The sequence below is a fragment of the Cynocephalus volans genome, chromosome 3 (assembly GCF_027409185.1).
Source record: "Cynocephalus volans isolate mCynVol1 chromosome 3, mCynVol1.pri, whole genome shotgun sequence".
NCBI lineage: Eukaryota > Metazoa > Chordata > Mammalia > Dermoptera > Cynocephalidae > Cynocephalus > Cynocephalus volans.
Genome location: NC_084462.1, coordinates 160,895,634 through 160,909,910, shown reverse-complemented (window position 1 = coordinate 160,909,910; position 14,277 = coordinate 160,895,634). Strand labels below are relative to the sequence as shown.

General features: G+C 36.3%; 1 long non-coding RNA gene across 1 annotated transcript in view; it reads right to left on the bottom strand.

Annotated features, from left to right (window-relative positions):
* Positions 1-1,518, bottom strand: part of LOC134373639 (uncharacterized) — a 37,040-nt gene extending 35,522 nt beyond the window's left edge. The window contains exon 1 of the long non-coding RNA XR_010022988.1: positions 1,303-1,518. This is a non-coding gene — a long non-coding RNA (uncharacterized LOC134373639). The remainder of the gene's footprint in view (positions 1-1,302) is intronic.
* Positions 1,519-14,277: the final 12,759 nt, after the last annotated feature.

Genomic DNA, 14,277 nt, shown 5'->3' with positions numbered 1-14,277 from the left:
TATATACACACACACTCATGCATGCGTTTGTGTATATATGTGCGTTCATAGGTATATATATCTTCATCTATGAGCAAATATATAGGTGGCTTTATATTATTAATGATGGTAGTTTTTTACACACACACACATTCACACTATTGTATATTTGTATAAAGCTTTATTTTTCTCAAAATACTTCCCACAAATTTTTTTTTTTATTCTGAGCTTCATAATTACTCTACTCAGAGGTTACATCCAAATTCACACTTGTGAAGTGGTAAAGCCGGGACTAGCAGTGCCAAGCCAAGAGTTCTTTCCACTACAACAGCTGTCAGTGGTTCCTGGGAAGGCCAGGGGAAGAAACCGATTTGCCTTCTCTGAAGGTGAGAATTATAGATTGTGGCTGAAATATCAGCAGTGCAGTTATTTTCCATGTCCGCTGATCCAGGACAGTCCTATCTGTGATTGAGACATGTTGTACAAGTGGCCACGATTGATAACTTTGATATGTTCTATCTTATGCCATATTACACCATCATATTTTTTAATGATATGCATCTTTTTTACTGATTGTTTATTTTTGACATCTGAACAATCTCATAGCTAGTCACTACACTAGTAATACAAATACTGGTGCAAGATATCCTATGACTGAAGGTATACAGAACTAACATCTTGAATCGTATTTCCAATTGCCAAAAGATTGGCAAAACAATATAATAAAATTCTATTTCCAGTACTGCCCATTAGTCAAAAAAAAAAAAAAGGTGGAAATCAGTGATTATGGTAGACAAAATTGACACTACTATTTCGAAGTTAAAAATTGGCAAGCCATTTTTTTAAAAACATTTTCTCTTGAGACCCCTACCGCCATTTCTTTATCTAATTCATAGTTAAGTTCAATGACATAGATAAGGCAACTTGAAAGGTCTTTGGGTTGTTCAACCAGCATTCACTATCAGGGTTAGTAAATGAAATAGAAGAACTACTGCTTCATTACAAACAACAACATTATCATAATCAAACCAACCAAGTTGACAATCGAGAATTCTCCATTTGAAATCAAAACAGCATTACCAAATAAGGAGTGATAGAAACTCCCTTGTAATGACCTACATGTGATAATGAATATTGGGAAGATCAGCCTGACACATCAGACTGTGTCACTTAAAAATTTGTTTGTCCTATGGGTCCTAAAAGCAATTGCACAATTAAAACATTTTTTTTTTTTTCTGGAAAAATAATGTAAAACCCTGCATTCTATGGGAAAGAGGCAGAGATACTACTATAACAAAGAAACCCCCATATGTATTGGCTTACATAGACAGATTTGTATTTCTTTCTCTCGTTAGTCCGGCTGGTCCAGGTGGCAAGGTAGATCTCCTCTAGGTCATTAAAGGACACAGGTTCTTTCCTTACTGCTGCATTGTCATTCCCTGAATGTTGTGTTTCTCAGAGTTGCCGAAGCTGGGTCACTACCATGTCCATGTTACAGATCATAAAAAAGGGATAGGAGAGAGTCCAGGCCAGGTGTCTTTAAGGGGGTGACCCAGAAATGACAGATATCAATTCCATTCGTCTTTCACTGCCCAGAACCTCATCACATGAACATACTTAGCTTCAAGTGATGCTGGGAAATGTAGTCAGTAGCCGAGAGGTTATGTTCCTAAATCAAGGTGGAGGGGGAATGTTGGAGAGTGCAGGCAGGTAGACTCAATTACTATAAGAGAGTAGCTGAGAAGGGATGGAAGGGGGCAGCTAGCAGTATCTATGACAGCCAAGATATACAAAATAAAAGGCATTTATACAGGCAGGCTTTGTATCAGGAACAAATCATTCAAAGACAGACAATTATACAGTGAATTAATGCTGGTAGCATTTTTAAAATAGTGTGTACTTTTAAATAGTTTTAAAAAATAATGGTCCTCAAGTTTTCTCAGTGTATGTATCACTTCTTTGGGGTAAAAGTTATGCAGGTCACCTATATTCTGCAGAAAGATTTAGTTGTGTACCTGGCTTTGTTTTTTATGAGAAGATATGAAGGTAGTGTCTATTTTTTATGCAAAGCAGGTAGATTAGAGAAGCATACCATTTTTTTTTTTTTGGACATTATTGAAGACTGAATTTTTCTAAGTTAACTTGCCAAATAATGGAAGCTTATTATTTAAAATTAAAATTTAAAAGATATTTAACATCCTCTCGTGTGTGTATGTGTATGCGTATTTGTGTAATTAAAGTGGGTTATATATTTTTTTGCCTATTTAAACAGGGTGTACTGAGTTCAGTTGAATTAATTTATATAGTCAGCCCTCCATATCTGTGGGTTTCACATCCATGGATTCAATCAACTGCAGATCAAAAATATTGGGGATGAAAACAATAAAAAATAATGATATAATAACAAAAATAATACAAATAAAAAACAATCCAGTATAACAGCTATTTACATAGCATTGATATTGTATTGAGTACTATAAGTAATTTAGAGATGAATCAAAGTATATGGGAGGATGTGTGTAGGTTATATGCAAATACTATGCAATTTTATATCAGGGAATTGAGCATCCAGGGATTTTGGTATGGGGGTGTGTGTCCCAGAACCACCCCCACACCGATACAGAAGGGCAACCGTACTTTCATTCAATGCACATTGATTGAGTGCTTACTATGTGCCAGTATACGTTGGGCTCTACAGACGATTTAAGGTTTAACCTTCCCCACAACCCAATAAGGCAGATCAAATTTGCCCAATTTCAGCATATGAAGAAACTGAGTGTCAAGGAGTATAGGTAACATACTCAAGGTTGCATTACCAGCTAGATTTAAACCCCAGTCTCTTCTATTTATTCTCCTTCTCTCGGTTTGCTTCATTCAACAAATATTTATCAAGAATCTTCTATGGGCCAGGCAGTAAGCTTGATATTTTCGTGTGCTTTACTTCTATTTAACCTCAGAACAGTCCCATGAAATGCACATTATTTTTCCATTTTGCAGATGGTGCTACTGTGGTTCAGAAAGATGAAGTATCTTATAGGAGATTGTAGAGAAATGGGTGGAACAGACAGGATTCAAGTCCAGAGCAATGCTCTTTCCACTTGGAACCTGCCTTTTTTCCTATTTGAGGTCATCACTCCCATTGGGCTCCCAGTTTAGACACAGTGCAGACTTGCTTTATCTCCCTCTCTACATGTCCCATGCACTGCACGTGCTGTCAACTCTGTTGCAAAAATGTCTCTCCAATCCACCCTCCATCATAGCTCAGTTTTTATCATTTTAGGCCTGGACCATTTCAACTGTTTCCTAACTGGTTTTTCTATAACGAAATTATCTGTCTTTATTCTAGTCTCCACACTGTCATGAAGTGGTCACCCCCAAATAAAAAAAAAAAACATCCAATTACAATTCTTGCATGCTGAAAACCTCCCATTTGTTTTTCGATCTCCATGGAATAATACCTCAGTTCATTACTTTGGCATACAAGACTCTTCTCAGTTCAGCTGCAGCCTCATCTCTCATCACCCAACTTCCACCCAACCTAAATTATATCCATACTTAATGCTTTGCTAATCTCCAAACCCATCTGCTTTTCCATGCCTCTGTACTTTTGTACATGATGTTCTTGTGACCTAGAGTAGCCTTTCCCATTTGTTTCTGGCTGGAAAATTTCTTCATGTTTTAGAAGTTGCAATTATAATTATAAAATTATGAAGTTGTTTCCCCAAGTGAAATTGGTCACCCTTCTTTGTCCACATAGTACTCTTGTATATCTTAGCTTAATGCAGTTAGTGCTGTCGTAATTCCATGCCTGTCTCACCCAGACTATGCTCTTCTTGACAGCCAGGACCGCCTAGGCCTTACATTACACAAACGCTTTACTGGAAATAATGCACTAAAGACTCAGTTGTTAGACATAGCACAAAGGCAGTTGTGATGCAGTGACCTAGTGGTCATTTAACAACAAAACACTCATTTATTGAACACTTACTCTAGACAAATAACTGCGGTTGATACTCACAATAAGGGGATAAAGCAAAAATAAAATAACCCTTCCTCTTAACTCCTTACCTTAGTTTAGAATTTAATTAAGCAGCTAAAACAGATACTTTGCAAATTAGAGCCATTTTGTCCCTTCTTAGTTATTTATTTGTTCCTATTAGTCTGTAAGCTTCTTGAGGAAGAATTCTCTTTTCATCATTGTTTTTCTAGCTGCTGCTATTGTTTCTGGCACATAGTAGGTGTTCAAAAATCTTTGTTCAAAGATGAGTGAATAACAAGTTTTCAAAAACACACAGAGTCACATGTTTGAAGAATAACATGAGTGGCCTGGACTCTGTAGATTTTACTGGAGATGAGATGAAGATGTAGGTACCAAAAGATCTGGGTCAACCTGAGATGTAGGAAGGATTTTAAAAAATTTAAAAAGTGATGAAGTTATATCAAGGATATAGACACAAATATAAGAAATGCATCATATGTAACATAAATGCTGCATAATAAACCACCTCAAGTCTCAGTGTCTTAGTAAACATTTATTTTTATACTCGTAAGTCTGCTGATTTAGGCTGGCTTAGCCAAGTGGCTCTATTTTAAGCTGCAGGTCACCTGAATTGGGGTTGACTCCAGCCTGTGGTTGGGTTAAGGGCTGTCCCACATATCTCCATCCTTGTGATTAGTGTTTTAGGGAGGGATTAAGTGTATTTTGGGCGTGGGAGGAATATGAACAATTGTGACCAAGACAATAGGCTGTGGCATATGGATTCATTCATTTTCACAATTGTTCGTGCCCTTTTAAAATTAAAATTATGCATTTATACCTTTTGCCATATGATTTTGCAATATCTCCCATTAGAGTAAAAAGGGTGTATTTCTCAGCCCCACTGATGTTGGAATTAGCCATGTGCCTTTTCAACACATTACCAAGTGTTCAGAAGTGTGATCCTCTAAATTCCCCCTGGCTACTCTCCTGTACCCTTTTAGCACAGTTTGGAAGCATTTGTCATCCCATTTACCGTCTTTCTACATAGCACTGGGGGACAGCCCAGTATTTCAGTCTTCCCAGCTCTTACAATGAAGAGTTGCTTCATTAGACCGATGTCCTAGTAAGAAAGATCCTTTCTTCCAGAACAAGCATACTCAAAATAGGCTATATTTCCTGTCAGTTTTCATATGAATTCCCAAAGTAGAGAAAAAGCATGTTGCAGTATGTTTAGCTTTACCTTTATTGTTGGCACTTCCTTCAGAGCAGAATTGTATACTATGGAATACCCAGGTCCCAGCAGTCAATATAAATATAAGAAGGATGTCAGTATTTTTTAAAAAATATTTTATGAAAAGACTATTTGACTTATTTGTGACTACAGTTAAAGAATTCCCGTCTTCTCTGGTAGGCTGAATTATTCCTCTTGTTTGTCTAAACTGTGCCCCTGGTATGTGCAGCATATCCGCAGATGATTAGACTTGTGTGGTTTTACATGTCATCTGCTATGGTAGACGTCATTACAGCCACTTGAGATTTCTGGTGTCTTTTATGCTATTTTGTTATTTTGCTGTTTTCCTAAAGGGTCCTAATGAGATCCTCGATTGCCATCTTCTTCTTCTGTTTATGATCTTCTGGTTTATCTTAATGCTGTTTGATCTTTGTTATTACCAATTGCTCTAGAATCATCTCTCTCTTCCTCTTTGTCGCTCCATTTCTTCCTTCTTTCCCTCTTAATCTCTCTAATCTCTCCTTCCTCCTTTCTGTACTTCCTTCTGAATCCTTTTCATTTATTTCTGAATTTATTTATTGAATAGGTATTTGGGAATCTACTATTTCCCTTATGTCGTGAAGTCAGAAATGGGTACTTTTCTCCTTCATAAAATGGGGGACATGGAGGACCTAAGTTGTAGTGTTGTTACAAGGATTAGGTGAGATGCTTTATGTAACGTGCCTTAGGACAGTGTCTGGTAGCCAGTAAGCACTCAAAAATGTTAGCTAGTATTATTAGTTTGGTTAGAATAGCCTCAAGTGTCTTGCTTGGTAAAAAGACATTACAATTTCAATATTACTATTACCTTTGGCAATGCCTTCCTTACCCTTCTGCCACAATTCAGTCTCCAATCCTGTAGCTAACCAAGTTAACCAGGATCTCTACACCGAGTGATTGAGTTAAGGGGCCTTTGGTCAGCACTGATGGCTTTATTATTTTCCTTTCATCTGTGTTTGCCAGGCAAACATCATTTTTCTAAGATTTGTTTGATTGTTTTTGAAGACTACTGTTCTGAATATGTTTTTCCTTTGGTATGTGTATAATCACACTACTGTCCTTGACTTTGTGGTGAATTTGTGTGTAACTATGGAGTCATGGTCATGAGCTCTGGAGAGGGGCGCCAACTGTTCAGAAAGATCATTATAAATTTCCTTAACCCAGGTTGTGTTTTTCCATATTGTTTGAAGTCCATGAGAATTTTACTTTTGTCTTCTCTCTTTTCAAACACTTACATGAAGGGGAATCTCTCAGTGTTTTAAAGCTTTCAAGTTTACCTCTTTATTGACACCTTTTTTTTTTGTACATATTTTTAATACATGTTACTAATTTCTGGTATCTTTCTCCTCCCTTTGAGCATGTTTTAACTAATTCCTATCATAGCTGAAACTGTTTTTTCATAGTTATGTAACTGCCTAATTTCTAAGTTTTTGGAAGAGTTAATTTCAGCTACATTGTTATGTGAACAAAAAAGACAGCTCTTTAAATTTCATGTGGCTCCATAGCTCTTTCCTTGTGTATTCTATTAATTTTCTCGATTCACTGACTTTTTCTATTTATTTTGAAGAGCACATCATCCTAATAGTATCTAATGAGGTACTTTTTTAGAGGTTGTGCTCTCCCATTTTAAACTTACTAAAATTTCATCAGTTTTCTGTAGATAGCTAATCTCACTTTCCAATGTTTCATACTTTTTTTCAGAGATAAGGGAGGTCATAGGTAATGTCAAATGTTTTGTTTTTGACCATCTGCAATTAAATTCACATCTGTGGGAGTTTCCAGTCTAGATCTTACATCCTCCTCACTTCTTGGGCTGATGGAGTTTAACTTTCTACCAAACTAGGATGAAGACTATCTTTCTAGGATGAAGACTATCTTCCTCTTCATATTTCAGATTTGTCGTTGTACTAAAGCAGCATTCATTTCTTTTTCTTCTCTCCAGCCTAGATCTCTAGCCATTTGTTTTGTATTACATGTTTCTATTTGTACTTTTTCCATTTCAATTACTCCATCAAGGCTTCTTTTGAATACTTTATTTTCCTATCTCCTTTGAGTCTTCTTTCTGCCTTTTCTACTTATCTCAGGTTTTGAGACACCCCTATCCTTCTGTACTTCTACCTTCCACTCATTTAACAAGTATTTATTGAGCGCCTACTATATGCCAGGCACTGTGTATGGCCTTAGAGATATAAGAGTGAACAAGGCAGACAGGGTCTCTGCTCTCGTGGAGTTTTGAGTTAGTGCAGAAGACAGATAAAACCAAGTAAACAAATAAATGAATAATATAATTTCAGAGAGTCATATTGCTATAAAGTAAATAATGTAGCACAGTGGGTAGAGAGCTGGGTTTAGGTGAGCATGCAAGCTGTTTTGATAGGATGATTCAGGACTTTCTGAAAAGATGACTTTGAGCTGAAATAGAATGAAACAAAAACTGGGAGAAGAGCATTTCAGGGAGAGGGAGCAACAAGAATGAAGGCCTTGCCGTGGGACATAGGGACATAGCTGTTCAAGGAACAGAAAGAAGGCCATTTCGGCTATAGCAAAGCAAAGGAGGGTAAAACTGGCAAGTGGAAAGGGGTTAGGTAATTTAGGATGCTGTCAGCCTTGGTTATGATTTTAGGCTTTATTCTAAGGGTTATAGGAGGCCACCAGATGGTTTTGAGCCAGGGAAAGATATGTTTAAAAGATCACTTGGGTTATTGTTTTGAGGATGGACAGCAAGTTGTAAGAGTAGACAAAAGGAGATCAGTTGGAGGCTACTTTTTTAGGTAGAAAGGTGTTTTTGTTTTTGTTTGGTTGTTGCTGTTGTTAAATCCAAATAACATAAAAATAACCCAAACTGACTTATACAAGGCATTTAATATTTCATACAGAAGAAGCCCAGTAGCAGGGTATACTCCAGGATTGGTTGTTTCAGCAATCAATGGTGTCATCAAGAGGTGCCCTCTTCCTTCTGTGGGTCTTATTTCATCCTCATGCCAGGAGCAAGGTTGCTACTGCAGCTCTAACCACTGTGTCCCAACAAGACCAAGTCCAGAGGTAGAAAAGAAAACATTGTAGTGTGGCAATGTCTTAGCAAGTGTCCTCTCATCTAAATTTGCCCCATTCCTCTTTGACCAGAATTGGTTACTCCTGAACCCATCACTGACAGAATGTGCGTAATTATCACTCTTTGCTCGGGCCAATTAATTGGTGATGGAATGGACAATAGGGAGTCATCCAATACGGCTGTAGTCCAGAAGAAATAATATGCAATGTTTAGCCTACTGTGTGCTGTACAGCGGGACCTTAAGCCAAAAGCAAACAAAACAAATGTTTTTTAGACATTTGAGAAAAAACTCGATATTTTTTTCCCCCAGAGACATTTCTGTTTCTAAACAGGGTTGTTCCACCCATAACATAACACAGACATATTCAACTAACTTTTCAAGTTTGCTTTTAGAGAGTGAATGTTTGAGTGTCTCTTGTATGACAGGCAGTATTCTGGGAAGTTTACTTATGAGACCTGCTTTAGACTTCACAACCATCCTCTGAAGCAGGAATTTCTAAATCCATTTTGTAGAACAAAAAGCTGGGCCCAATTAAATTGATGGAGATTGCATAGCAATTTTTGCGATTCTCCAAAGGCCGTGTATATTCTTCTCTAATTTTAAGAATAAAATGAAAATATATTTATGGTCATAGTTGCATCTGCATATTTGAGCCTTTTTAAAGAATTTTGAATAGATAGCTTACCTGGATCTTGATAACTAGATCTCATTTTTAGCTTTCAAGGTCTCACAGGCAATATGAAAAGCAATAATCTTCAAACTGAACAAATAAAGATCACAAGTGATAAATCACCTAGGAGCAGACTCCAGAGGCATATCTCTTTTATTTGACAACTCAAATGTAATAAAGACAGGGCCTAATTATTTTAAAAATACTTTCGTGGGAGTAGGGTGTTGTTTACTGGATATTGAGGTGTTCATCTTTTTTGAGAGAGGCATTATGAAAGACAAAAGCAACAAAATTATAGACTCTTTCCACTTGGAGGCAAGTTATATATTCCATTCAGTTTGGAGTTTTGTCGTTGTGTTTTTAACCTGTCCCTTAGTGTGTACTCTGCATTGATATTGACCAAACCATAGCTGCTGAGATGTGAAATTAGGTGATTTAAAGATTCACTTTTGATTCCCAAGATATGCTCCAGAGCATACTGTGATGTGCTTTAGGGCATAAAATGATCTCAAGCTGAGGCAAAGGGGGAATAAAATCCGCACAGTAGCAATAAATATTGCACAGTGGCAAGATGGTTGGAGAATAATGTTTTGAAAATTTTTCAAAGAACTACACTTTTTGTAAAATCTGGTTGTAAGGCATTAAACGAAACTATATCAACTCTCGACTTATACAGTGGAAACTCTCTGAGTTCTTCAATATGTTGCAAATTGTTCTCATTATTTACTTTATTCTTTTCTAAACTAGTTTTGGATCCATGTGTGGAGCTGAAAATAAATATAAAACCTCTGAGAGAGGTTTTTTACATCCAGATTTTAATTTGTTCATGGTAATGAGGGGAAAAGGAGATGGTTAGCCTGTGAATGTCCACTTCTAAATAATGAAGTATTGGTGTAGAAAACAAGATAATCTTACCAGGGTTTTGATTAATCTGTTATTTGCATAATCAGGAGTAAAGGATAGTCTTAGAATATAGTCTTCCAAATAACTTTTATCTGTGTTACCAGAAAACAGTGAAACATTGACTCGATACTTCCTGAGCGTGTTCCTTTCTATCCTCTGGCAGAGCCTCTGTAAGTGAAATGATCAGAAAGTAGTGGAGAAAAGCAGGCAGAAAGAGAAGCCAGGAATGTGGGTTAATTTCCAAACTGAATAATCAGCTTCCTCCTAAAAAGGAGAATTGGCAAGGCTGTATGGAATGTTCCATGATTCCTTCATTCCCATTGTGGCAGCCGTATGTAAGCTGGCAAGAGAGACCTGCAAATACTATGGATAAACATAATCATTTCTCAAAGGCTCCCATTTAACTCACTATAATTTAAGATTACACAGCACTACTTGCCCTGCATACATCTTCTGCGTTGAGTCTACAACTTTGCTTGAGAAACTAACAATCATTGCTCTGAGTGGTGTGTTAACATGGAGTTCATTATAGTTGGTGACACACTTGGGAATTTGCAAGCTTGGCCTGGGAAAAAAATCTGTTTTCCCTCTCTCGATCTTGGAAAAACTTGGCCCCAGGTCCGGTGGCCCATATTCTCTGATTCTCTGCTCCTGCCTTCTTTATGTGATTTAAAAAAAAAAAAAAAAAAGTCCTGCTCATTTGTGTTGCTCCAACTTGGTATGGAGCAAAAACCTTGTACTCCTGGACTTGTGTCCCAAACAGCCCACGTACTTCCCAACAAAGCAGACATTATTTGAATCCTTTTAGAAAACCTGCAGATCTGCTATTAATGTACTGATTTTACATGTAAGGAAGTAGATCTCAGAGAATTTAAAGGACTTACCTAAAGTCACATAGGAAGTGAGTGTCAGAGTTAGAATTTAAACCCAGGGTGGTGTGATGTTAAAAGTCCTGCCTTTTCCACTATATTATACTGCCTCTCATATTTATATAGAGGGAAAAGAAAAAAGCAACAACAGGCAAAGAGGGGAAAGTTGTTCTCAAGTAGAGTGGTGCTTGGCATGTAGTAAGTGTGCAACAAATATTTCTTAAATTAAAAAAAAAATGAAGTAATGAACAATTATTTTCTGGATATTTTTTCCTTTATACTCTACTTATTACATTTTTCAGAATGTGTATTTACTACCTTTAAAATTACTAAATGAAGAAAAAAAGAAAGATAGAAAGAGTTGCTCTTTTTCACATATGCAGAAAATAGTTCCAGAAAAAAACAAAAGCCTGTAAAGAAGTTTTGGAAGAGAAATGTTCTTCGAAGTTCAGATCATCACTATTAGCACTGGGTTTAGTGGACTCAGTTCTTAGAATGGCCAGTGTCACATGGTGACCTTGTATATCTCTTGCCTTTGGTCTCTCCGTCTATGAGCAGATTTAATCCCTGACACCCATGCAAGAGAATGACATGTTCTAATGAGTAAAGAGATGTAAAGTACTCTCAGAGCTTTGGATAAAAGGCCCTGTGAGCGGAGAACAGTGTTGTAAGTATAAAGTTGCAAGCCAGTATACATTCAACAATTCCTTGATTTATAGACCACAAGGTTTTGAACACATCAAAGAGAAGTAGAGAAGAGAAAGAACTAATTGCAATGTGCATCCATAGACTTTGATAAATCATAATTTCATAATGAGAATTACACTCTGAAAAATCAGACTTTGCCTTCCTAATGTGAGACATGGAGGAACATCTAATCTTTGGATCTCAAACCTAAGGCAAGAGAAGTACACATAGTTTCTTAAAATTTAGAAAACAAATTTCAGAAGGAAAATGTCCTACCTCAGTGATTTCTAAATTCAGAGAAGTATTGTCATGGAAAACACTGGGGTCAGAAGCTTGCTTTGACAAATCACACATATGACTTAGGTAAAAATGCTCAGCCCCTGCATCATGCATCAGTTGAATAAAAGAGTTGTTTTCTTGTCTAGAGCAGCATTGTCCAATGGAACTTTCTATGATGATGAAAATGTTCTATTATAACCCAGCTAAAATAGAAACCACTAGTCACACGTGGCCATTGAGCATTTGAAATGTAGCTAATGTGACTGAGGAGCTAAAATTTTAATTTTATTTAACTTTAATTAATTTGAATACATTGAATACATGTGACTAATGGCACAGGTCTAGACACAAATTAATATACTGTAAGTTCCTATTTTGTGGCCATTGGCCTGAGCATGGTTAATTTCAATGGCTATACTGGCTTGTTGAACATAGTAGGGTCAGGACAGCCTCTCAGAACCCAGACTTCAATGGGAGAAGATTCTTTCTCCATTATTCTATGACTCTGGAAGTTCATAAGTCAGAGGATCCTCTCACAATAAGGAACCCAAAGTCCACTTCAAGCAATCACTAGCTTCTTCACTGAGTGGCTACTTCTCTGTAGATAATGGCAAGAGACAAAATGACACAGGACTTTTCAAGAACACAGATTTCTTAGTCCCTCTGTATCCATTATCACTCATACATTTGTTTACTTACTCAGAAAATATTGAGTGTCTACCACGGACCGGGTACTGGTCTCTCAAAGATAATTTTCCACTGCTAACATTTGGACGTGTTGCCTTTCATCCTAACCCCATATGCCTTGGGGGTGGGGGGCAGTGTGGCATGGAGCAAGGAGCTGTGGAATCAAACCAGCTTGAAATAACACTGTTTTCTAAAACAGTGGTTGGCAAAATATATTTTTGTAAAGGGCCACATGATAAATATTTAGGCTCCATGGTCCTTACAATTTCTTTAACAGCTACTCATCTCTGCAGTTGTAACACCAAAGCAGCCATAGAAAATATGTGAATGAATAAGGGTAGCTGTATTCTCATAAAACTTCATGTAATTTGAGTTTCATATTTGAAATATGAAATATAAAATGTGGAATTTGAATTTTTCCCATCTCACAAATTTTTTTATTTTTATATTTTTTCACTTATTAAAAAATAGGAAAATGATTTCTTACTTCATAGATGACACAAGAATAGGTGGCCGAATATATTTGGCCCATGGACCATCATAGTTTGCTGATCCCTGGCCTAAAATAAAATGTTTATGATATAGTGTAACTAAAAACTCTTTATGAACATTTTAGTAATTCTATAATATTCTGTCACATGAGTATATGTGTGTGTTTATTTTTTAATTTTTAGGATGTTTCTAAGTTTTGGTTATTAAAATTAAAATTTTTGTTCATAAAGACTTTTATTGTAAATTATTGTATAGGTTGGAAGGTATAAATATTTTAAGAATTTTATTATGTTATTGCCAGCTTGCTTTCCAAAAAGTTGTACAAGCTATGTTCCACAAGAGCACTGAGTAGTCTTTTTTAACATTTCTTGAAATTCAGCCATTCTGTAGTAAATCTACAGCTTCATTACCTAGAATCTTAATCTCATATTTTAAAAAGTCCTTCAAATCTGCCTTTAAAGATAAGAAATGAAATATCCTAGCTGGAATTTTTCCTAACAACCGAAAAATTGGGTATCATTTACCAAATTAAAGGAAATCATACTTTTATGTCTCAAAAAAATAGGTTACTTGAAAACATATTAAAGCTTAATCCCATGTGGCTTTTATAAATTTGAACATGCCATGAGTCACAGGAGAGTCTCTTCTTGAAAATTTAAAGAGACCAGACAAACTGGCCAGTTAGCTGAGTTGGTTAGAGCGTGGTGCTTATTATACCAAGGCGTCCAGGGTTCGATCCCTGTACTTGCCAGCTGCAAAAAAATAAAAAAAATTCTGTCCTGACAAGCTCAAACAAGAAATGGTCCTGAGAGGTTTAAATGCTCAATTTTCTGAAATCAGGATCTAGGACAGGTTTAGATTTGAGTAGTATTTATTAGATATCTACTAAATGTGGGTGTCCCAATCCAACCCACAGACCAGTAATAGTCCGAGATCAAGTTTTTATTCTTCCATGGAGAAATGAATAACATAAAGCTAAATATATTCAATTTAAATGTAAAGATCTACTTTTTTGTTGTTAGCATGTCTTTTTATAAAATCATGGTGTTCTATGAATTCTTTTTCGTAATGATATCTGGCAAAATAAGCAACATCATATCTCTGTGTCTTACCTAAATCAAACATTACCTAAATTCAAGTATTTTGTATAGGATGGATATGCATATTTATTATTTATATAAAATTTCCATGTAATCCACAAGTCTGGTAAGTACTGTGTTTAATCTTAATCCGTGCTAGGTGCTTCACAAACGTTGTAATTTACTCTTATTCTTCACAACCATTTGAGTTACTACCATCACTTCTTTTTTGCAAATAAAGAGATGGAAGCTGAGAGAGGTTAAATATTTTACCTAAGGTCACAGAGCGAGTATGTGGCATAGTCAGGAGCTGAAATCTAAAGATACTTC